A 25,700-nucleotide genomic window follows, 5' to 3' on the forward strand; every position below is an offset into this window, starting at 1 on the left:
TCTAGGGCGTCTTGTCACGGTTCGCGTGGCTCCCGCCGTCGGAGGTTCGAATCCTCCCTCGGGCATGGGTGTGTGTGTTGTCTATAGCGTACGTTAGTTAAGTTAGATTAAGTAGTGTGTAAGCTTAGGGACCGATGACGGAAGCAGTTTGGTCCCATAAGTTCTGAAAAAAAATGCGTGTTTATGGCACAATTTGTAAGTGTCGCATAACAGGGAAAGCATCGGCAGCAGTTTGGAACCATTACGAAATGAAAACGAATGCTAAATTATATATTCAGGTATACCAAACCGCTTCGCCGATATAGCACGCTCTGTGGGCATGATAATTACACCCCTGTGGTTAAATTAGTAATGAAACATTTTTACTTCCTTTACGAACATTATTCTATACGTTACAGTACATGCAAAGTTATATATCCGCACTTTAAGTGTTTTTTCGCCAACATATCCCTCTACTGGAGCGTTACCCTCATTTTTAATGCATTTAAAAGGCCGTTAGAAATAAACTAGCTTATATCTAGTTTAATTAAGTGGCGACCTCTTAACCTTAATATGGAACGCATGATACTAAAGTTACATTTATTGTCATGTAAGATTAACAACATTACATAAACGCGATTATTTAACAACACTTTAATCTTCCAAAATACATTGCTGGCCACCGTAAATGCAACACTAAGAAAGACAAGAGGTAGCACAACAAAATTTATTTTGTAGATAACATGTTGACCAAGTATCAAATGATTACGTTTACAGACGTCTGTGACATGTGGCTCCTGCCAGAATCAGTAGCCAGAGTAGCCGCCATTGTTGGAGATCACCGCTGCCACACGTCTCGGCATTGAGTCAAAGAGACGTTGGATGTGTTCCTGGGGTACAGCAGCCCAAGTAGCTTCCACACGTTGCCAAAGATCATTTGGTGTGGCAGCTGGGGATGTAATCTGGGTCACTCGTTGAGCAACCGTGGGCCACATGTTTTCTATCGGCGAAAGATCCGGAGAGCGAGCCGGCCAGGGAAGCAATTCAATCTGGTTATTGACGAAGAACCTTTGGACAATGCGTGCCACGTGTGGTCGCGCATTATCCTGTTGAAATATGGCTGTGGCCGAGCCCTGAAGGTAAGGAAGGACAACTGGCTCCAGCACCTCGGATATGTAGCGCCGGCTATTTAAAGTACCGGCAATGCGTACTAGAGGCGTGCGAGAGTAATATCCAATACCACCCCATACCATAATACCCGGTGCAAGACCAGTGTGGCGGTGCATAATGCAGCTGTCCAGCATCCTCTCTCCACGGTGTCTCCACACTCGAATCCGACCATCGTGGTGCTGCAGACAGAAGCGTGCCTCGTCAGTAAAGACAACGTCATTCCATTCTGCCGTCCACATCCGTCTGTCATCACACCATTGGCGACGGAGACGTCTGTGGTTCTGCGTCAATGGTAGACGAAGCAATGGACGTCTTGCGGACAGACCACTCTGCTGTAAACGGCGTCGAATGGTACGCGCAGACACTGGATGATGCGTTACAGACGCAATGTGCTGTGCTATGGTTCGGGATGTCACTGAGCGATCCGTCACTGCCATGCGCACAATTTGCCTATCAGCATGTGCAGTGGTGCACCGAGGTGAATGCGATCGACCACGTCGGTCCGTCGTACCCTCCTGCATCCAACGGTCACATATCCACATTACAGTTGTTTGGTTTCGTCCAACACGACTAGCGATTTCTCTGTATGATAATCCACAATCTCGGTAAGCCACTATCCTTCCTCTGTCGAACTTGGATACTTGATCAAACGATGTTCGCTGTTGTCTACGAGGCATAACTGATCGTCTTGTGAAACAACCACAAGGTAAACACACGTGCCGAACGTACACTCGTCGAAATCGCCAAGCCTTAAATGGCGCTATGAGGTGGCACGACAGGCGCGCTTGATGTGCGTCTGCGCTGAAATTCTAATCAGTTGCATATCTCATCGCTGCAAACCCATGGTGTAAATTTCACTTGATTCGGATGCTTCCTTCAGGGTGTTGCATTTACGGTGGCCAGCAGTGTATAACGAAAAATACTTACCATGAAATATCACATCAGGTGTACTCGACAAACAACATAATTCCAGTCACCCTAAGTACTGAAAGTCACTTCTTGCTATCAGTGCGAAGAAATTTTTCGTGAGTTCCGCAGACACTATTCGTCGTTTTACCACCAAGCAAAGAAACGCACGCACACAGACTGCTCAGTGATCGTAGGACACAGCTAACGGTTGTTGTTACACAACTGTAAATACGGTATGTTCATACTCTTGGGAGTTGACTGAAATTTTTCCAGGAACGTGAATGGGACAAGACTTTAGAATTACGATGGTTTTAATATAAATGATTTGATCAGTTTTGAGACACGTCAGGCTACAAGAACTAGATGGAAAAGATGACACGAAAAACATGTATCCCAGGGAACGGCAGTTATTCACTCAATATGAGAATAGCAACTCTATACTCCAGAAAATACATCCTATTGTCTCTCCTATGCTGACGCCTATGGATATACTGATGTTTCATCACTACGAATTAAGCTCTGGGGCACTCTAAAGTCTAAAGCATTAAAAGCGCTGAAGTTTTTGGTAATCATTATCTTGTTGTTTGAGTTATGTTCCTTTTATTTCAAGTTGTAGTGATCTCAGACGCCACAGTTCCTACCATAGGTATCATTAGAAGTCGATTTAAGTTACCGGTGCCAAGTTAATCTTTGAGTCCAGTGGACTGTGAGGTGCGGAGAAACAGAAATATAAATTTTGTCGGCATGTTATAGGAGCAATGTTATCTGTCTGCTGTACAATGATGCCACTTCAGGCATGCATGCACGCAGATAATCAGCAGTTGTGGTGCGACTGCACACGGAAGTAACAAGGTTACGTGAAAGGAGGTCATACAAGTGTTCATGTCCAAAACACTCATTATGCTATTTACTTTCCAGTTGACACACACAACACGAGGTCACAGCGCTAGTGTATTGCTACAGCTGTTAGGTCACTAGAGTAGGAAGCAATTGTTAGCACGAAGTGTACCGACATGTACCGCTAAAAAGCAGAAAGCCGAAGTTCAATCTAAGATGCGTCCATACGGTACATTAGAAATATCTCTGGACTGAGCATTCAGATATGCAGAATTGTTTTATGTTGCCAATATACGCTACCACCGTCGTCGTATGATCTCGGAACAGAAGTTAGTCCGTAATGTGCGCTATAAATTTTGGATGTTGACATATTGCTAATACAGACAGATTTTCTTCGTACGTGCTGTGGATTTGGTAAAGGCATTTTGTAGACACCACAGCAAATTACGTCTGATACCTAGAATAAACTGGGCTCTTAGCTCTGAAGAGCATAATGTCTTTTTCCATAGCTATTTCACAGAGGAAGACTACACTGTAGTTCCTTCTCTAGATTTCGCACAGATGACAAAATGGTAGATATCGAAATAGACGACAGAGGGATAGAGAAACAATTAAAATCGCTGAAAAGAGGAAAGGCCGCTGGACCTGATGGGATACCAGTTCTATTTTACACAGAGTACGCGAAGGACTTTGCCCCCTTTCTTGCACCGGTGTAGCGTAGGCCTCTAGAAGAGCTAGCGTTCCAAAGGATTGGAATAGGGCACAGGTCATCCCCGTTTTCAAGAAGGGACGTCGAACAGATGTGCAGAACTATAGATCTATATCTCTAACGTCGATCAGTTGTAGAATTTTGGAACACGTATTATGTTCGAGTATAATGACTTTTCTGGAGACTAGAAATTTCCTCTGTAGGAATCAGCATGGGTTTCGAAAAAGACGATCGTGTGAAACCCAGCTTGCGCTATTCGTCCACGAAACTCAGAGGGCCATAGACACTGGTTCCCAGGTACATGCCGTGTTTCTTGACTTCCGCAAGGCGTTCGACACAGTTTCCCACAGTCGTTTAATGAACAAAGTAAGAGTATATGGACTATCAGACCAATTGTGTGACAGGATTGAAGAGTTCCTAGATAACAGAACGCAGCATGTCATTCTCAATGGAGAGAAGTCTTCCGAAGTAAGAGTGATTTCAGGTGTGCCGCAGGGGAGTGTCGTAGAACCGTTGCTATTCACAATATGCATAAATGACCTTGTGGATGACATCGGAAGTTCACAGTTCCTAGATAACAGAACGCAGCATGTCATTCTCAATGGAGAGAAGTCTTCCGAAGTAAGAGTGATTTCAGGCGTGCCGCAGGGGAGTGTCGTAGAACCGTTGCTATTCACAATATACGTAAATGACCTTGTGGATGACATCGGAAGTTCACTGAGGCTTTTTGCGGATGATGCTGTAGTATATCGAGAGGTTGTAACAATGGAAAATTGTACTGAAATGCAGGAGGATCTGCAGCGAATTGACGCATGGTGCAGGGAATGGCAATTGAATCTCAGTGTAGACAAGTGCAATGTGCTGCGAATACACAGAAAGAAAGATCCCTTATCATTTAGCTACAATATAGCAGGTCAGCAACTGGAAGCAGTTAATTCCATAAATTATCTGGGAGTGCGAATTAGGAGTGATTTAAAGTGGAATGATCATATAAAGTTGATCGTCGGTAAAGCAGATGCCAGACTGAGATTCATTGGAAACATCCTAAGAAAATGCAATCCGAAAACAAAGGAAGGAGGTTACAGTACGCTTGTTCGCCCACTGCTTGAATACTGCTCAGAAGTGTGGGATCCGTACCAGATAGGATTGATAGAAGAGATAGAGAAGATCCAACGGAGAGCAGCGCGCTTCGTTACAGGATCATTTAGTAATAGCGAAAGCGTTGCGGAGATGATAGATAAACTCCAGTGGAAGACCGTGCAGGAGAGGCGCTCAGTAGCTCGGTACGGGCTTTCGTTGAAGTTTCGAGAACATACCTTCTGGCTTGCGGAGTATGGATGTGGATGTAGACGTAGATGTAGATGTAGATGGAAGGGCATCACGCCACGGCATCACGTCAGCGGGTATTTGCACTGTCTGTCAGTTCGCTTAGTCACTACTAAACGGCGAAACTGAGGTTATGAGTCACCAACCGTAATACAAAAAGTCACAGTATAGTATCTGAACTGAGGAACTAACGACGACAAAGTTTATTAATGGGCGAAGCAAAGGTCATAACCCACGTTCTTGATCAAACTTGTTTGGCAAAGTCCTGAAAAGTGAAATAACATTCCAAGACTTCGACATTTATTTGCTAGGGAAAATGCACACATACAAAAACATCAAACAATAGGTATAAAGAAATAATGAAGTCTGGTTAACCCTATTAATGTAATTTGCTTCATCAACTAAAGTTCTTATTTATATACATTGTGGGTGCCTGCCCTGTTGCGTTATTGTAAAACATAATGAGTTTTCGCTTTCAGGCGTCTGCCCCGCTTGTGTAAGAAAATACAACAACAAAAATATCCAAGTTTTCATGGATTTGCAACGAACACAAAGCACGATAATGAAACAAAGATTCTGAAGATACGAAATCCGCTATTATGAGACGAGTAAGCGCGGCGAAAATACGCCAACTTACGATGTTATCAGACGACAGCACCGCCAGAACTTTCTTCCCGAGAAGCCTTGACGTGCCATGAGGTCACGTGATGGTCCGTTGACGACCTGCGTGAATGTGGTCATTTCAAATGTATTGTGGAATGTTTTGACGTGACGTGATGGTGAATGCGAATTGGCTTTAAGCATTTACCGTCGCCCCGAGATCAAGTGACAATTCCAGTTTAATGTTGTTGCAGTACTCACTCCACAGATTTTTCTATTCTGTCCCACACGATGGATTTTTGCTGTCCAGCTTTACACATGCGCTAGGGCTGTGTTTGAACACAACTCGAACTGTTCGAACGATTTATGTCACAGTTCTGGAAAGCTCAGGTTCTGTTCGATCTTTAGATTATACCGCGACCTAGTCACTGTTGTTGTTACTTTGTCCAAGACCGGTCTTAGCGCTTTTAATGCACCATGGATATTAATAGTAAAAATAACTGTGACACACGGCTTAAAATAGCTTCTGGGTTGCAAGCCATGAGTAACAATGAATGCTAATAAACTTATAACAGATTTTAATCACGATTCTGTCCAATTCTCGAGCTTTCGCTCGTTCCGTAATCTAGCGAAGTCTGATGGTACTATAGCCAAGACTGGTCTTGTCGTTGTAATTTATTCTCGCGTTAGCAGCTACATTCAGTTTAATAAGATATGTTTCTTCTGTTAGGCATTTAAGTATTGATTAATTTTCTTCGTTATTTAGTCTTCATGTTGTCGTCTTGTTTACAAAACTGGTTTATAACGTTGTTACCTTCTATTATAATGGTATTTATACAGCGCTTGAAACGCTTTTTTGTAACTCACTTAGTAAATCATTACTCTCTCATAAACAAATAAAATATTGCACTAGGTTCATCCAAGTAATTTTTTCGGAGGACCACATTTTTGCATTTGTCTGTTACTTTTACTTAACAAACAACATAAATGTTTATAAATACATCTCGTTCATACCCTACCGCAAATTTATTCAAATACAACAGGAGTTTTGTAGCGGTAAGCTAAAATGTTATTTTCTTCTGAGTTTAACGAAATCGTAAAATTTAACCAGAGCCATAGCTTGTTGCTGTGGGTAGTTCGTAGTTTCTCCTGTATCTCTTACACTGGTGGTGCGCGAGTCAAATGCCATGTGATTGTCCCAACAGGCTGGATACTATATCGAACACTGCGACGTTTCGGAAAATCTCGAAACCGCTCGAACACGAGTATCGTCTTCCTAGCCCTAGCGTTCCAACAGCGTAAATGCGCATGCTAGTCTGTAGATGCGTAATTTCCTGGAAACGGAGGCTGTGTTAAGCACATTGCTTCCCGCCTTCGGAGGGAATCTCTGCGGTTTTTAGCAGACGACTGGCAGCTGGTGCCCGTGTATGTTTCGTTGTGTATTGTGTTGAGGTTATGCTGTCAAGCGATTTATGTGAAATAATGTATGTTGACTCCAAGGAAGCACGATTAAATTTATAGACGATTACAGACAAGACCTCAGTGTCAAGTATTATGTAAGAAGTTTCCGGTCATATTACTGTAAAGAATAAGATACCGGAAGTTTCGAAGCAGGAAGATAGAGAAGAATAAGCCAGAAATTTGTGAAAAGTGTTTGTGAAAATTGTGGACGAATATTCGTACTATGACGACTTAATAGCACAACTTCGATGCCTGACATCTGAAGAAAAGAAATGATGAGGTGTGTATAGCTCCTCAACAAACTACAACAAGTAGAAATGAAGGACATCGATGACGCAAAAAATAAAAATTCGGAAAATGTAACCTCCATTGTAGTGGATATTGGCGTCTATGAAATTCCCAAACTTTCGCGTCCGACGATGTTAACCTACATATATTTTTGCATGATTAAAGTTGTGTAAACAACTTTATAAAAATAAAATGCACATGACGCATCGAAAGTTAATTAACCTTCACATGACGACTAAGAAACACCCTCAAGCATAAACGTCCGCAAATGCGGACAATATTCTGAAAACGATATCAATATGTAACACTCAGCCGTTTGAGATGCAATAAGCTTCGTATACTTCTAGTCAGATTTAGTTCTTGGGGTAAGATACGTTTCCAACCCCCCTCGAATCAATTACATCTAAACTGGTAAGTTATGATTCTTGCCCCTTCTTGAAAAAATTTCTCCGGAAACGCATGCCCCCAAGTATTTCTCAGTTTCAAGAATTATCACGGAAATGCATTTTTTTTTATTTTATTTCAACCTGGCTTATAAGTCGTCGGCTGCTAGCTAACGAAGTGTTATAGACAGCCTTATCGCTGCAGTTTCCCAAGTCGGAAGTCCGAAACCTCGGTGTGACTTCCTCCTCGGACTTGAAGACAAAACGTCGTCAGTTGGTATTTCTCGTACTTCTCTTATTTAGATTCTTCTTTAGCTACAGTCGCTTTTGCTTTTTCTTTTACTGTCGCCTTTTCATCACAATAAACGCTGCACGAGCCCTGAAGCAAGGAAGGGAACCCATACCGGACAGCTTGCGCAATGACTAATGTGCGGGCACGAGAAAGCCCATGCGTACGTGAGTACTTTCCACATACACTCCTGGAAATTGAAATAAGAACACCGTGAATTCATTGTCCCAGGAAGGGGAAACTTTATTGACACATTCCTGGGGTCAGATACATCACATGATCACACTGACAGAACCACAGGCACATAGACACAGGCAACAGAGCATGCACAATGTCGGCACTAGTACAGTGTATATCCACCTTTCGGAGCAATGCAGGCTGCTATTCTCCCATGGAGACGATCGTAGAGATGCTGGATGTAGTCCTGTGGAACGGCTTGCCATGCCATTTCCACCTGGCGCCTCAGTTGGACCAGCGTTCATGCTGGACGTGCAGACCGCGTGAGACGACGCTTCATCCAGTCCCAAACATGCTCAATGGGGGACAGATCCGGAGATCTTGCTGGCCAGGGTAGTTGACTTACACCTTCTCGAGCACGTTGGGTGGCACGGGATACATGCGGACGTGCATTGTCCTGTTGGAACAGCAAGTTCCCTTGCCGGTCTAGGAATGGTAGAGCGATGGGTTCGATGACGGTTTGGATGTACCGTGCACTATTCAGTGTCCCCTCGACGATCACCAGTGATGTACGGCCAGTGTAGGAGATCGCTCCCCACACCGTGACGCCGGGTGTTGGCCCTGTGTGCCTCTGTCGTATGCAGTCCTGATTGTGGCGCTCACCTGCACGGCGCCAAACACGCATACGACCATCATTGGCACCAAGGCAGAAGCGACTCTCATCGCTGAAGACGACACGTCTCCATTCGTCCCTCCATTCACGCCTGTCGCGACACCACTGGAGGCGGGCTGCACGATGTTGGGGCGTGAGCGGAAGACGGCCTAACGGTGTGCGGGACCGTAGCCCAGCTTCATGGAGACGGTTGCGAATGGTCCTCGCCGATACCCCAGGAGCAACAGTGTCCCTAATTTGCTGGGAAGTGGCGGTGCGGTCCCCTACGGCACTGCGTAGGATCCTACGGTCTTGGCGTGCATCCGTGCGTCGCTGCGGTCCGGTCCCAGGTCGACGGGCACGTGCACCTTCCGCCGACCACTGGCGACAACATCGATGTACTGTGGAGACCTCACGCCCCACGTGTTGAGCAATTCGGCGGTACGTCCACCCGGCCCCCCGCATGCCCACTATACGCCCTCGCTCAAAGTCCGTCAACTGCACGTACGGTTCACGTCCACGCTGTCGCGGCATGCTACCAGTGTTAAAGACTGCGATGGAGCTCCGTATGCCACGGCAAACTGGCTGACACTGACGGCGGCGGTGCACAAATGCTGCGCAGCTAGCGCCATTCGACGGCCAACACCGCGGTTCCTGGTGTGTCCGCTGTGCCGTGCGTGTGATCATTGCTTGTACAGCCCTCTCGCAGTGTCCGGAGCAAGTATGGCGGGTCTGACACACCGGTGTCAATGTGTTCTTTTTTCCATTTCCAGGAGTGTATGTAAGAGCATGCCCTTCATTCCCGTGCGCCTACGATTACGCACAAGTATATCGGTATCGTGTGGATATATATCTCGCATCGCAACTTACAGCATCGTACCGCATCTCGCAATTACAGTCATTGTAAGTGCTCAAGAGGCAAAATTTAGTCTCAAATTTATTACAACTGATAATAACCCTATTTAACGTGAACGTCTTAAAAAAATCATGGCTCTAAGTGAGGGTTTGGACTTCCCCCTACCAAACATATCTACGCCCCTGGCCAACGCGTACGAGAGATCGACGGCTGTGTCGGTAGCTCTTAACAAAGAACACTAGCAAAACTAAGACAGCGCCATCGGACGCCCAGATAAACCATAAATACAGCCCTTCTACGACACATAAATCTACATAGGTCCACTAGACGGAAGTTTCAGCCTCCGAATAACGAAGTGGAATTATAGAAAAAAGTGGCCAGTAACAGTTAGCTGTGTATTTCAATAACCATTCGTAACAGACAGGTTAAGGTCTAATCTAAAATGTTCTCTTTCAAGGAATCTAGGAAAGTACATAATATTTCCAGGTTGTAATTTGTTTTCGCCTTTGCAGAGAAAGGCAGTGAAACAACAAGTCTATGAATCACGTGGATAGCAGAACAGTTATGTCGTATCCAGTTGTATCACTTTGTTTCTCGATGGACATTACAGGCTGTCACCGCTAATTACAGAAATCTGAGCATAATTTCATTGATGCCGAAACCATACGGGAGACATCAGAGTAGCTTTTAAACCTCTCTAATCTCGAGTGTCTTATGTTGTGAAGAGTGGTTTCTCTTCCCAGCGGTACGAGAAACAGCATCGAACTGAGCATACGATGGCGCATTAATATTCAGCGGTTGTATGACCGGTGTCGTAGAGCCTCTGAGATTTTTAAAGATGTCGTGATAGAATCGTAACGGTTCCCTGTGCAAGCTCTAGAGCGATTTGAACCGAGTACACTGGCAGCCGGAGCTGCCAGTTGTGACGTTGATTCCGTTTTCAGTGCAAAGCCTCTACATCTTTCTGAAATACAGTCGCAGTCGGTTGAACAGTCCACATGGACGATTAATACACCGGGAACATGAAAAAAATAAAAGCGGAAAGCTATTAAAGAGATGAAAGATGAGTCCACTTTAAAAAGTTGACAATTTATAAGAACAAGACATCAGAAAGTCGAAAGTTGTGCACTGTAGAATATCTTATCCTCCGTGAACGACAAGGAAACTCCATATGTGTATATAAATTGAAACATTGTAGCTTCAAACTGTTCCTGATTGTCGGCTTTGCATAATTATCCCTGCTAAAGTGCGGATTCTTGTACCTATTAAATGTATCAGCGTTTCAACCATTCGAAAGAAAAAGGTGGAAAAAATAATGTATCGACGCCTCGAATTTATGTACGATTACTGACATGCAGTCATGGTAATCTTTTTTTCAGAGAGAGTCTTCCAGTTCACGTAGTTCGAATGAGCGTTGTAAAATACCTTATCAACTGGACGTCTTTGTGGTCACCGAATGACGTCAGAATACTGTGCAGAACATGTATGAAATAATGTACAGGATTAGTTAGGATTATCATGAAAACCAAAGGCTAAATAAATGCAAGATCGTGATTTGGTGCCCTGGTAGTGAGTGTCCGAACTACGCCTTCGACTTTCATCCTGAAGTTGGTCCTGTGACTTTTTTCTCGCGGATCAAGTGAATTTCATCTTAAGCACTGATTTGTATACGTAAAGAAAGACGTTGGGGTTCACTATATACTATAAGCCCGCGTCACTTCTAAGCTGGAATGCAGAAAAAAACATACCGCTTCCAAACCAATCATGAGTAGAAAAGCAGCTTTGTACTGATGGCTGCTTTACATTTTACGGCTGTATCACATTTAGTCACCTTGGTTGTATCTTGTAACGAAGTAGCTTCGAAGTGAAGGCAAATTTCACATCAGTAATGAAGGCGCAAGAAGTTCAGACCAATGGTTCCACAGATCATATAAAGTGTCGAAAGTGTAGACTGCTCATTTCAGAATTCAGAATTCCAGTTGACAAAGAACGTAGACAAAAGAACATTATTTTAACAAGGTATCGTTTCATCACGCTGGTTGATATACGCTCTTCCAATTTCGGAAGTTACCAGAGACGAAAAGCTCCGTGCAACTTATGCCTAAAAAACTGCTGTTACAATGATAGCCGAAGGACATGAAAGTAGTCAGTAACTGAGATGGGAGTGAGACAGGATTTGTAGTCTGCAACTGATACTGTCAGACAGTACCTAGAGCAAACATTAAAGATACTTAGGAAAAATTCGGAGGAAATGTAAGTTCACGGAGAAGAAATCTAAACTTTAGGGTTTGTCGATGACATTTTAATTCTGACAGAGACGACGAATAACTTGGAATATTAGTAGAACGGAATGGGTGGTATAATGAAAACATTATAAAATGAATTTTAACAAAAATAATTTAGGGGTAACTGACTGTTGTCCAATTAAATCAGATTTACCACGTTTATTAGCTTGGGAACTGAGACACAAAATAGTACGTGAGTTTTGCTATTTGTGTAGAAAAATAACTGACGACGGCAGAAACAAAAGTAAAGCGCAGACTGGCAATAACAAGAAAAATTTTGCTGAAAAAGATTAATATGTTTAGGTATAATGTAAAATTAAATTTTAGAAAATGTTGAAGCTTCCTGCCAGATTAAAATTGTGTGCCAGACTAGACCGAGACTCGAACTCGAGACCTTTGCCTTTCGCGGGCAAGAGCTCACCAACTGAACTGCTCAAGAACAAGCCTCGACCCGCCACCACAGCTTGACTTCCACCAATACCTCGCCTCCTACCTTCCTAACTTCACAGAAGTTCACCTGCGAAACTTGCAGGACTAGCACTCCTGGAAGAAAGGATATTGCGGAGACAAGGGGCGAGCCATAGCCTGGGGCCAAGTACAGGTCGCGAGTCGCGCTTGATAAGTGCTTACACGGGGAAGGTAAAGGTCCCGAGTTAGACTTTCGGTCCGGCATATATTTTCAGTCTGCCAGAAAGTCAAATATCAGCGCATACTCCGCTGCAGAGTGAAAAATTCAACATCCCGCAGACTGTGGCTAGGTCATGTCTGCGCAATATCGCTTCTTCCAGGAGTGCTAATCCCGCAAGTCCTGTAAAGTACGGAAGGTAGGAGACGATGTACTGGTGGAAGTAAAGCTGTGAGACCTGGTCGTGAGTCATGCATGGGTAGCTCAGTTGCTGAGCACTTGCCCGTGAAAGGCAAACCTCTCATTTTCGAGTCTCGGTCCGGCACGGAATGTTTCATATCCGCGCACACTTCGCTGCACAGTGACAAATTCATTCTGTTAGGAAATATTTCCTGAACTTTTTCATTCTGGAGTGTAGCAGGGCAAAAAGGAAGAGAACAGATGTTTCTGAAATGCTGGGCAACAGAACAGTGTTGAAGCTTAGATGACTACAATGCTGGAGAAGAGAAATTTATGTACAAGTTGACTAAAGGATGTAAGAGAAAGATATGACATATCCTGAGGTATAAAGATATAATTAATTTGGAAATGGAGGGTAACGAGCGGAGTGGAAGTTATATAGGGAGCCGAGAGTTGTGGTACAGTAAACCTCAGTTGTATGTAAGGTGGAGTAGTTATGCAGCTATTTGAAGTGGCGGAGGTAAACTAGCGTGGCAGTTATCAAACCATCACTAACAGCAACAACAGCAACAGCAACAAAATTTCAGAGTTGTTGTGCATATTATTTTAATGTTACCTTTGTAAGTCGTATTAGAAAATTACTTGTATTTATTTCTAAGGCAACACTCCATTATATACAAGTTTGCTGACTATGCAGTCTTCTTGTCAAAGTAGTAATATATTGAAAGGACTTACAGACTGTTTTCCAAAATAAGACAGAAAAACATATTATGTAAAGGCAACCGTAAGTTGCGATGAAGGAAACTGATACGTGAATTCGCTCGAGCGAAGTAGAATAAATCCATTTGCGGTTTGTGGATTTACGGTGTAGCTGTGCATCACCGCTTTCTCTAATTTCAAGCTGCGTAATGTGGCATAACATTTGTAATGCTCGAAAGAGTTTTCCCGTTTCTGTATTCAGGCGAATCGTTAGCCAAGTGAGGTTTATCTTCTTTCGCAACGAGTTTACATGTCTCTCTCAGAGGTACCGATCCACTGCACAGTCTTTCCGTGTGACTGAGTTAGTGTACTTCTATTTATCTGACCCCTTGACCCGCAGACAGTTACTTCTGAGTGGTGCATTAATGTCGCGATAGCTTAGCTGCAGCATTGTTGGCTCCTGGTACAACATGGAATCCTGCCAGACATGGAATTCCGCCAGAGAAAATAACGTCTGTGCTAAACTGAAGACTGCAATGGTAAGTTGACGGCTCGCGATGTGAAGAAAATCCGTGTTCGAATCCCGGTATGGCACAAATTTTCACTGTCGTCATTACATTGTAGAGCTGAAGGTTATCCATATTCGCAACTGCGAGTACATTTCATAAATTGTACATTAAGATGAGCAGTTGAATGAACATTCAGATCAGCAACAAAAAGTAACTTAAAATGACCTATAAGATAAGTAATAAAAAGTAAATTAAATGAACACGAACTTTGCACTAATAAAGTTGACTGGATTAAGGAACATGGGCAGCAAGCATAATCGTTATACATTAATGTCTAAACCATCTTGCCTTGAAATTGCAGCAGCTTCCACTTCGTGCCAATCCGTTTTTGGTTCTGGGTACGCCCTGACGTTGCAGCCATTCATAGTACAGTCAACTGTCTGACGCAGAGCACCACAGCCACACTGGGAGGTTGAGGAATTGCCACATTTGTACAGAACGTCCTGCAAGTCTCCATGTAACATTTGAACCCTGGTAAGAGCTTTCCAACATCGGTGGGAACGTTCCAGCCCAGTCGGTGTTTGTATGGAGACGGAAGTGGTCCACTGGGTCGTCACGTTGTCGGCGCTGCAGTCTGTCCACCACTGTGCAATGATATTCAAGTGTGTGTCTAATTGTTGATCCGCTAAGACTAATAGGGGTTCCTCGTCTCAATCTTCTGAGTGATATACACTATGTGATCAAAGGTATCCGGACAACTGGCTGAAAATGACGTACAAGTTCGTGGCGTCCTCCATCTGTAATGCTGGAATTCAATATAATGTTGGCCCACCCTTAGCCTTGATGACAGCTTCCACTCTCGCAGCCACACGTTCAATCAGGTACTGGAAGGTTTCCTGGGGACTGGCAGCCCATTCTTCACGGAGTGCTGCGCTGGTAGAGGTATCGATGTCGGCCGGTGAGGCCTGGCACGAAGTCGACATTCCAAAACATCCCAAAGTAGTACTAAAGGATTCAGGTCAGGACTCTGTGCAGGCCAGTCCATTGCAGGGATGTTCTTGTCGTGTAACCACTCCGTCACAGACCGTGCTTTATGAACAGGTGCTCGATCGTGTTGAAAGATGCAATCGCCATCCCCGAATTGCTCTTCAACAGTGGGAAGCACGAAGGTGCTTAAAACATCAGTGGAGGCCTATACTGTGATAGTACCACGCTAAACAACTAGGGGTGCAAGCCCCCTCCAAGAAAAACACGACAACACCGTAACATTACCGCCTCCGAATTTCACTGTTGGCACTACACACGCTGGCAAATGACGTGCATCGGGCATTCGCCATACCCACACCCTGCCATCTGATCGCCACATTGTGTACCGTGATTCGTCACTCCATACAACGTTTTTTCACTGTTCAGTTGTCCAATTTTTACGCTCCCTACACCAAGCGAGGCGTCGTTTGGCAATTACGGGCGTGATGTGTGGTGTATTAGCAGCCGCTCGACCATGAAATCCAAGTTTTCTCACCTCCCACGTAACTGTCAAAGTACTTGCAGTGAAACCTGATGCAGTTTGGAATTCCTGTGTGATGGTCTGGATTGATTTCTGCGTGTTACACATTATGACCCTCTTCAACTGCTGGCGGTCTTTGTCAGTCAACAGACGAGGCTGGCCTGTACGCTTTTGTGCTGTACGTGTCCCTTTACGTTTCCACTTCACTATCACATCGGAAACAGTGGACCTAGGGACGTTTAGGATTGTGGAAATCTCGCGTATAGGCGTATGACACAAGTGACAGGCAATCACCTGACCACGTTCGAAGTGTGTGAGTTCCGCATGTGCTCTCTCACGATGTCTAATGACCAGTGAGGTGGCTGATATGGAGTATCTGGCAGTAGGTGGCAGTACAATGCATCTAATAAGAAAACGTATGTTTTGGGGGTGTCCGGATACTTTTGATCCCGTAGTGTATGAGGAATGTCGTTATGCTCTGATAGTTTTGGATCAATTTGAATCCTCTTCATTTGACGGACCAAGAAGCCCTTTCTGCGTAGCGTTTTTGGGGAAATGTGGCACAGCGCTGGTAACCATTGTAAGGGTGAACTTTCAATCCATCCACTGATAATATGCATCGTGTTGCGTAGTTTGACAGCTAGTTTCCACACACATCTTCTATTCAACCACACAGAGGAGCTGTATTCCTTGACAGAGTATGCAAGTCCTAGGGCAGAATCTCTCAGTGTGGAAGCATATGCTCCTCACCTACTGCCACACAGTTTATGCAAGATAATGTCGCGTGTGCGATATTTAGAGCATATCATCGGAAAGATGGCGAAAGAATTGATTTTTTTTTCACCGTGTTAATGGCGATTCTTTCCTCTTCTATTGGACGTGGACGACACGTTGTACTTGAATACTAGGATTCACTGGGATATGCTGTAACCGTAGCAGTATCTTCCGTGACTGATCGAAAGGGTATATAATGGAAATGCTGTGTGACTAGGGCCTCCCGTCGGGTAGACCGTTTGCCGGGTGCAAATGTTTCGATTTGACGCCACTTCTGCGACTTGCGCGTTGATGGGGATGAAATGATGATGGATAGGACAACGCAACACCCAGTACCTGAGCGGAGAAAATCTCCGACCCAACCGGTAATCGAACCCGGGCCTTAGGATTCACATTCTTTCGCGCTGACCACTCAGCTACCGGGGGCGGACATTGAAAGGGTAGAAGGCGATTTTCGTTAGGAATAGCGAAACTATACCCAGGAATTCCTCAATAATAGTGCAATATTAGAGCATAGTGGTAGTTAGCCGTGATGACACACCATGTTTATCATCACCAATATGATCAACACGGTTTTAGTACGCGTCGCTCCTACGAAACTCAGCTTGCCCTTTTCTCACATGATATCGTGCGAACTATGGATGAACGGCAAGAGTGAGTTTCAATATTTTCAGATTTCCGAAAATCGTTTGACACGGTGCTCCACTGCAGACTGTTAACGAAGGTACGAGCATACGGAATAGGTTCCCAGATATGCGAGTGGCTGTAAGACTTCCTAAGTAGCAGAACTCTGAACGTTGTGCTTGATGGCGAGTGTTGATCAGATACAAGGGTATCGTCAGGAGTGTTCTAGGGGAGTGTGTTATTTTCTATATTTATAAATGATCTGGTGGACAGCGTTTGGTGATAAAGCTGTGGTGTTTGGGAAAGTGTCGTCATTGAATGAGTCTAGAAAGATACAAGATGACTTAGCCACTATTTCTAGCTGGTATTATGAATGGCAGCTGGATATAAACGTAGAAAAACGTAAGTTAATGCAGATGAGTAGGAAAACCAATTCCATAACGTTAAAACACAACATTAGTAGCGTGCATATACGACACTAGTGCGACCCTTTCTTGAGTGCTGCTTAAGTGTTCGGGATTCGTTCAAGATAAGGTTAAATGAAGGAATGGAAGCAATTCAGAGGCGGGTTACTAGATTTTTGCGAAGAATGCACAGGTATGAAGAACATGCTTCGGGAACTCAGTGGGGAATCCCCGGAGTGAAGACGATCTTTTCGAAGAACACTAATGAGATTTACACAACCGGCGTTTCAAACTGACTGCAGAACGGTTCTACTGCCGTCAACGTTAATTTCACGTAAGGATGCTGAAGATAAAATAAATTAGAGCTCATACGGAGGCACATACACAGTTTCTTTTTTGCTCGCTGTATTTGCGAGTGGAACAGCTAAGGAAATGGTTAGTGGTGGTACGCACCGCACGGTACTTGCGGAATACGTATGTAGATGGAGAAGATTATCAACATCAGATAGTCAATATCCTCTCCTGGTTAAGAGCTCTCAACATCCACTCCTGGTTAAGACCTCCTTATAGCTTACTACATACCCCGGTAATCTTAGCGGGGAATCTGAACTGACAGCCGTTCCTGACCAATCCTCACATCAAGCAGAGGTGAAGGCTATGTTTAAGGCAGACTGAAATACTCTTTAGTCTGGCCGGGATTTTCGATCTCGCTATCTTCTTGTTTCCAGACACGCTTTTTACCACTATACTAACAGGCCTGACTAATATTAGTACTTACTTACATTATTTAAGATTTTATAGCCGCGTCTAGATTGCTGGTGGCATTCTCTATCCTATAGTTACGGTGTCATCTGTCAACAGGTGATGCTGTGTGCGTTGTGGTGGGATCGTCGCGAGAAGACTTACAACACGCCCTGCTAGAGGCCGCACAGTTAGCCGGAGGTACGTACAAGTAACCCGCAGCTTTTATCATAAATGTTTATTCAGCAGAGCGGAATCGGCGAGCTGCAAGGAAACCAGAACAACTAGGACTGCCGTCAGCGCGTAGGAGCCCGCAGCAGCAGGCTGCGAGCTGAGCTGGCCGTCTCTTAAAATACGTCCTCCACTCGTAGCGCTCGAGTCCTGGGAAAACAGCTTGTGCGATCCGCACCCGACGTTTGGTTCAACACCGTACACCGGTATAAGCACGACGCTGTCATTTAAAGTTGTTTCAGCACGTCAGCCCTACAGTGGCACACAGGAAAACATATGATAAACTTATAACAATGGTTTATAGCTGCAAGCCGCCCGTTCTGTAAATTGAGCACAGCATTCTGGAACCCAATTTTTGAAAGATTAATAACACGCGAAGTGGACAGCTCTGAAGCTGCCGCTACGATGCTGCAATCAATCCTAAAGGCTTCGTCGCACGATCCATGGAATTCACGTGGAATGCATACGATACGTGTCCCTCAACGTGGAATACATGACCGTAGCGCGCTCCATCGTCAATTGTTGGCTGTATCTGGCTCGAAAATCACACAGGTTGTTTACGAAAATGTACGGGTGTAAAATTCCTACGTTAACTCTATTAAAGCGCACATTTCCTTCCTTGTCTATATGCTAGTCACATTGTTCATTCTGTACTACAATCAATAAGAACTGCAATATCCATGAGGAAAAAAAGGAAAATTTCATGAGAAGTCACTAAGGACATCAGAAGAGGACGGACAAGCGTAGTGTAAGCAGCCTCTTTAGTAGACCTGCTACATTTTCTAAGTGTTCTGCCAATAAATCGCAGTCTTTCATTTGCTTTTCCCAGAACATAATCTATGTGATCGTTCTAATTTCAGTGTATCGTAATTGTAATCCTTAAGTATTTAGTTAACAGCCTTTAGATTTGTGTGATTCATCGTGTTGAAATGTGTGTGAAATCTTATGGGACTTAACTGCTAAGGTCATCAGTCCCTAAGCTTACACACTACTTAACCTAAATCATCCTAAGGACAAACACACACACACACACCCATGCCCGAGGGAGGACTCGAACCTCCGCCGGGACCGATTCATCGTGTAACTGAAATTTAGTGGACTCTTTTTAGTGCTCATGTGGTTGACTTCACATATTTTATGATTTAGAGTCAATTGCTACTTTTTCACCATACAAATATCTTGTCTAAATCATTTTGCAATTCGTTTTGACGATCTGATGATTTAACAAGACGGTAAACGACACCATCATCTTGAAACAACCTAAGAGGGCTGCTCATATTGTCCCCTAAATCGTTTATGTAGAGCAGGAACAACAGAGTGCCTGTAAAACTACCTTGGGGAATGCCAGATATTACTCCTGTTTTAGTCCATGACTTTTCGTCAGTCAGTAAGAACTCTGACCTTTCTGACAGGTAATCACGAATCCAGTTACACAACTGAGACTCGCAATTTGATAAGAAGTCATGTGTGAGAAACGGTGTCAAAAGCCAGCTGGAAATCTAAAAATGTGAAATTAGTTTGACGTCCTCTGTGGATAGCAGTCATTACTTCGTGAGAATAAAGAGTTAGTTATGTTTCACAAGAACGATATTTTTTGAATCCGTGTTGACCCTTTGTCAATAAATCGTTTTCTTCGAGGTAATTTATAATGTTCGAGCTCAATATGTTCCGAAATCCTATTGCAAATCGACGTTAGTGATACGGGTCTGTAATTCAGTGGATTACTCCTGTTTCCTTTTTTGGGAATTGATGTGACTTGTGCAACTTTCAAGTCTTTGGGTACGGATCTTTCTACGAGCGAGCGTTTGTATGTGATTGCTAAGTTTGGAGCTATTGAATCAACATAGTCTGGAAGGAACGTGACTAGTATATTATCTGGACCAGAAGTCTTGGCTTTCTTAAGTGTTTTAAGCAGCTTCGCTACACGGAGGATATCTGCTTCTAAGTTACTCATGTTGGCAGTTGTTCTTGATGCGAGTTCTGGAATACTTAATTCGTCTTCTTAAGTGAAAGAATTTCGGAAAACCGCATTTAATAACGCCGGCTCAGTGGCATTGTGATCAATAACACGACTGTTGTTTTCGCGCAGTGAAGGTTTTGATTGCGTCTTGCCACTTGTCTGCTTTGCATACGACCACAATCGCTTTGGGGCTCCTGCCAGATTTAGAGACAGAGTATCATTGTGGAAACTATTAAAAGAATCTCGTATTGACTCTGAATTTAGAGCTTCTGTACGACTTGACCGGTATTGGTGATTGTGCTGTGCATAACCACCTTGGAATCCCTGGCTCCGTTTTGGTACCTAAAAACCAAGTTTTTTGCGTTTTCTTAGGAACCGCCCATGAAGCTCCTTAAAGCGCTATGTCGGCCACATGTAATGCAAAAAGAAAAAGCGATTTGCTCCATTTGCCTAATCTGGAGGACCTAAGCAATATTCTTATTTTGACACAGTACTGTACATCGAGACGATCCTTCTGATGGGTATACAAGTGGTCTTCAGCTCAAGGGACATCCGAAACATGTCTATCACGAATAGAACCTGTGATACCAGCCCTGGAAAAATCCCGTTTTTGGCAGGGAATATGTGAAAACAACAACTGATAAACGAAATAATTTCGGCTTACACTACCCAATGGAAGAAGGAACCAGGGCGGCATCACGCTCTTGGTGTCGCGAGACCATTACAGCGCAATGGAAAACTGAAACAGAGCGTGGGGCGTTAGTCGGCTATTGGTGACACGGCATTCGGCGACGATGCCAGTGGGACGGGCGGAGAGCGGGGAGAAGTGCGCGGACGCTCGCGAGACGCAGTGCCCAGCGCTCAAATTACACGGCGCACATTAATACCGGCCGCCCACGCGGACCGTGTAGCCGTCACCGGCAGCCGGCATGAGGGACTGCGCGCCAGGTGTGGTGTCCGCGCAGCTTGTGCGCCTGCGTGCTGGTCTTCGTTGGTGGGAGGATATTAACAAAGGTGTCAGCTGGGGCGCAGTTTATCGCCCGGCCCGTACTGCAGAACACCCGCCTCGCTAGAAGCCAGACGACTACCACACTCTAGTGCTGTGGTATCAACCCAGAGGTTGCCACTGAGAATCTTGGTTCTGCAATTTTTTTATATTTTGCTTCTTTTTTTAAAGTACATCATTTTTCTTATTTGTTGATGCAGACCGACTCGATTTCCTCTTTCTCGCCTCTCAAATTCTTCACCTCAGAGCACAACTGACGTCCAACGACCTCGATTATTTATTGCATATATTCGAACCTCGGTCTTGCGCTGCAGTTTTTGCCTTCTACGGCTCCCTCTGGTACCGTAGACGTTACTCCTTGATATATTCCGTCACCCTGCCCACTTTTATAGTCAGTATTTTTAAAATACTGCTTTCCTCGCCAGTTGTATGGAGGATCTCTTCATGTCCTAGCTCATCAGTACATTTAATTTTCTCTATCCTTCTGCAAAAGCGTCCCTAAAACGCTTAGATCCTCTTCTTTTTCCAGATTTACCACAGTCCATGATTTTCTTCTGTAATATGCTGTACTGCAGACACATATTTTCAGAAATTTCTTCCTCAGAATAATACCCATGCTCGATATTATTAAACTTCTTTTACCAGTGATTGTCCACTTTCCTTGCGCTGTTCTTATTTCCTTTTTCTTCGCACACTGTGTTTTAATGTCATTTCTGCTATTCTTTACTACTTTCTTCTTTGCTCTCAGTGTAAGAGGGCTATTCAGAAAGTAATGTCAGATAGGGTGCGAAATGGAAACCACAGTGAAAGTCCAATGAAGCTTTCCACTGATGTGTTGGGCAGTGTCTCTAGTTGCCTGTCTATCGCATCACGTCGCTCTTTTCGAGTTCTGAGCACACAGTGAGCACATAAAAATACCTAGACAATTGACTTCACCGCACATCAAATACGACTGCCTGCCGTGAGATTTCGCCTGATTTCCTGCAGCCCGCATAACGTAACTGACATGCGTTTCTTTCTTCAAGGCAATTTTCAGCAGCCAAGACGCTCCTGCAGCGTCTTTGATAGATCACCATACAGGGCGGATATTGCTCCCCTTGAGTTTCATTGCTGCTCACATGAACCGCTGGCTATGAAGACAACACTGTGGAACAGGCAAAGAGCTGCAGACCAACGCAGAGAATTGGCGGAAAGCACAGGCAGCTGCCTTCTATGATGATGATGATGATGATGATGATGATGATGATGATGGTATTGGCAATTTGGTACGACGATACGACAAATGTCTAAGCTGGGGCGGGGACTATGTGGAGAAACAGCTGGAAGGCATAGCTAAGTGTTGGAAATAAACATTTTTGATTTTCACATTGGTTACCATTTCGAGTACCCCTTGCATTATTTTGTGCTTAGTAGACCGCTCATTCTATTCAACATATTCAGCAACGCTTCTAAATTTTCACTGACAATAGCAACGTCATCAGCAAATAGTGTCACTGATATTATGGCTCGCTGAATTTTAATCCCATTCCTGTAACTTGCTTTTATTTTCGTCATTGCTTCTGCACTGTGTAGACTGGGCTGCAGGGAAAAAACAACAACCTGTCCTTATACCCCTTTTTCATCGTAACTCCATGAGGCTCGTAACTTCAGCACACGTGCTTCACTTACAACCCGTGTACTAGGTGGCACCAAAAGAGTGGCACAAAAATATTACAATGTCTACCTTACAGGATGTACATTTTAGGACTTCCTCTGTTTTACTAGTTTTACTAATCGTTTACAACCAAGGACATAGATATTGCAAGTTATGCATCTCTGATGGGGTTACGATTGATTTTTCTAATTTGTCAGCACTGTCACTGAACTCATATGAAAACGAACGTCAGCTGAACAGTGCAATGGACTGTCAATTTGCGCACTTAGTGTCTAATTGGTGCATACATGACAGGTGCTCATGTTAATTTGTGTGTATCTACAACTTGTGTACACTGTGTCCGATGGTATAAATTGTCTGTAATAATGTAGGTGTGAAATCCTATTGATCTGTTGTGCTAGGCCGTGAGGATTCCGTGACGTGTGGGATGTAGCGGATCGAGATCTTTTTTACACTGCTCAAGGAGAACTGTCCCCAATTCATACTTTCACCTCTGTGCCCGGTAGCACGACGAATGCACCCGACACTATGCATGCAAAAAAAGCACAACATCAGCAGGAATTAATAAAAACGCCATTGACTCCTTGGTGTGATTACGTAGACTTCCCAGCATGTTAACTGGTGAAGTGTCTGTTGGCGAATGATGCAATCGTTTGAACACAATATTTCGCCGATCCAATTGGCTACCATCTTCAGGTGAGAAAGCTATATGCTAATCTCGCAAATTCCGGCGAGATTACCATACATCTCTCTTACCTGAAGATGGCGGCCAGATGGACGGCCAAAATGTTGTGTTCAGATGATTTAATCATGCGGCTGCTGACCCGAGAACAGTGTCATTGGCTCCCTTATTACTTATTTGTTCCATTCCATTACATGCCTTTACGCAAATTCTATTTTAGCTATTTCATTTAGACAGAGCAGCTAATGATAATTATGCATTATACCCGAGGAAACTTTCTTTAACCTGATGTAATATTAATTTGTATCTGCTGTATACAAAACTTGACTATAATTATTTTGACACGCACCGTTTATTATACATTGTTATTAATATTGTGATGTAACAAAATAAAAGTGATGTTGTTATTCAATGGAAAAGTTGGAATTTGAGATTTCGCTTACTGTTTTGTCAATCACAATTAGAGTAAGAATCATGGATTGACCATTGTCATAAAATATTGCATTATGAAATGTGAATAGCCCTTACTTGCAGTTTCGCGTGGCTTGAAGCAGTCACAGCTAGCGTGCTGTTGATTAAGAAATTGCATTATCGTCTTTCTAATTACTTCATGATCGTAGATACGATCATACCCGGTCGTGAAGTTATTGTTATGACAAAACAATTTCCTAAGGGACCAGAAAGTTCTTAAGGGCGCAAAAACGACTGTAACATCACACAAAAGGGAAATTCAATATTAAAGCTGATGTAAGAAGACGATACAACAGTTTTTTTTGTCAATGTAACACGCACATTGGACTGCTGATCTTGGTGTCTGTAATCTTAGCAAAATGCATAATTAAAATGAAAATAATACTGAGGAGATGATAGGAATGAGCACTGCTAAATGATTCAATACTTCCAGAACAAACATTTATTATAACTAAAACAGATATCGTACCTTATGCTTAGTACAACAATGACGGTAGATTTTTATGTCCATTTCATGTCCATTGAGCGCTCTTTTATGTAGCCACTGTCCTCTTGAGTCGCCCGTGCGTCATCACGATAAGTTATAACAGTTCGTCTTTTTACACTTCACTCAAAGTTAGACGGAACACGTTTTTATACATTTAGTAAAAATTAGATCAGACCGCCACAAATCTGTGTCCGTCTGACTTAAGAAAAACAGTACAAGTCTTTAGCTCTCAGGGCTTCATTTGTTCTCCAGCGAACAAAATAGTGAAGGATCGCATATCGATCCGTATTCTTCTGTTTATATTGCCGCCCAAAGACGACGAATTACATTATTTATGAAATTCCACCGTCACTATGCGACGCCTTATTATACATTAATCATTCTTTATAAACAAGTATTTGCCTTCTGGCTGAAAGTATTAACTATTTGCTGTTTTAATGAAGCTAAAAATAGCGAATATCACAATATGTAGGTGACTTGGAGATGGTCACTTCACCGAAACTGGTTGTCCATCAACGACACAGGGCAGCAGCTTTTGGTAGTTTCATGATGCGTTCCCAAAGTAGACGGATCCTGAGTTGCGCTGTTTGCAGGAAATAGTTTGCCTTTGGTGTCTTCTCTCTTCACAGAATATTAAACTAAGTTTTCTTCTGAATTTTATTGATTTCATAGAAATTATGTAACATACTATTAGTATTGAAACACAAACAAAACACTTTTTATTTATTACTAGTAACCGGTTACAAAATATCATCCTGAGACCAACACCGTTCATGATGACATGGCAGCGATGGCATCATTGACGAAAAGCGGAAAGGGCATCTTTTGCATTCTGCATGGAGGGCTGTGACCAGCGCACCATTCTCCTGGCCTAGTAGGTTTTGCAGACCGTTTAGCTTCTATGTCACTTTGAAGTAGCTCCTCAGCTGGTATCAAGAGCCTAATTGGACCCCGATGCAGTTCTCCCACCAATAAAAAATCCCTGACGGTACAAGGAATTGACCCTGTTCTAGCACACGTCAGTCAGCCGCACTGATCACTCAACTTTGGAGGCGGACAGCGTTGAAGAAGTACTAACTCATATTAGGCACTACTGAATTGTGTAAAGTAAACAGCTGACAGCTGAGTGGGGCCTGTGTAAAGTAAACAATTGACAGGTGACTGGTGCCTAGTACTCGGTCCAGTCGCATGTGGGGGCGTGCTGACTCCAACTGCGCTGGGTTTC

General features: G+C 43.7%; 1 protein-coding gene across 1 annotated transcript in view; it reads left to right on the forward strand.

Moving 5' to 3' along the window:
- The window catches only part of LOC124622999 (ras association domain-containing protein 10-like), a 1,089,376-nt gene that overhangs the window by 363,624 nt on the left and 700,052 nt on the right, over positions 1-25,700 (forward strand). Inside the window, exon 2 of the mRNA XM_047148789.1 lies at positions 18,105-18,185. The gene's annotated coding sequence lies outside the window, so the exon portion shown is untranslated. The remainder of the gene's footprint in view (positions 1-18,104; positions 18,186-25,700) is intronic.

The sequence above is a fragment of the Schistocerca americana genome, chromosome 7 (assembly GCF_021461395.2).
Source record: "Schistocerca americana isolate TAMUIC-IGC-003095 chromosome 7, iqSchAmer2.1, whole genome shotgun sequence".
Classification (NCBI taxonomy): Eukaryota; Metazoa; Arthropoda; class Insecta; order Orthoptera; family Acrididae; genus Schistocerca; species Schistocerca americana.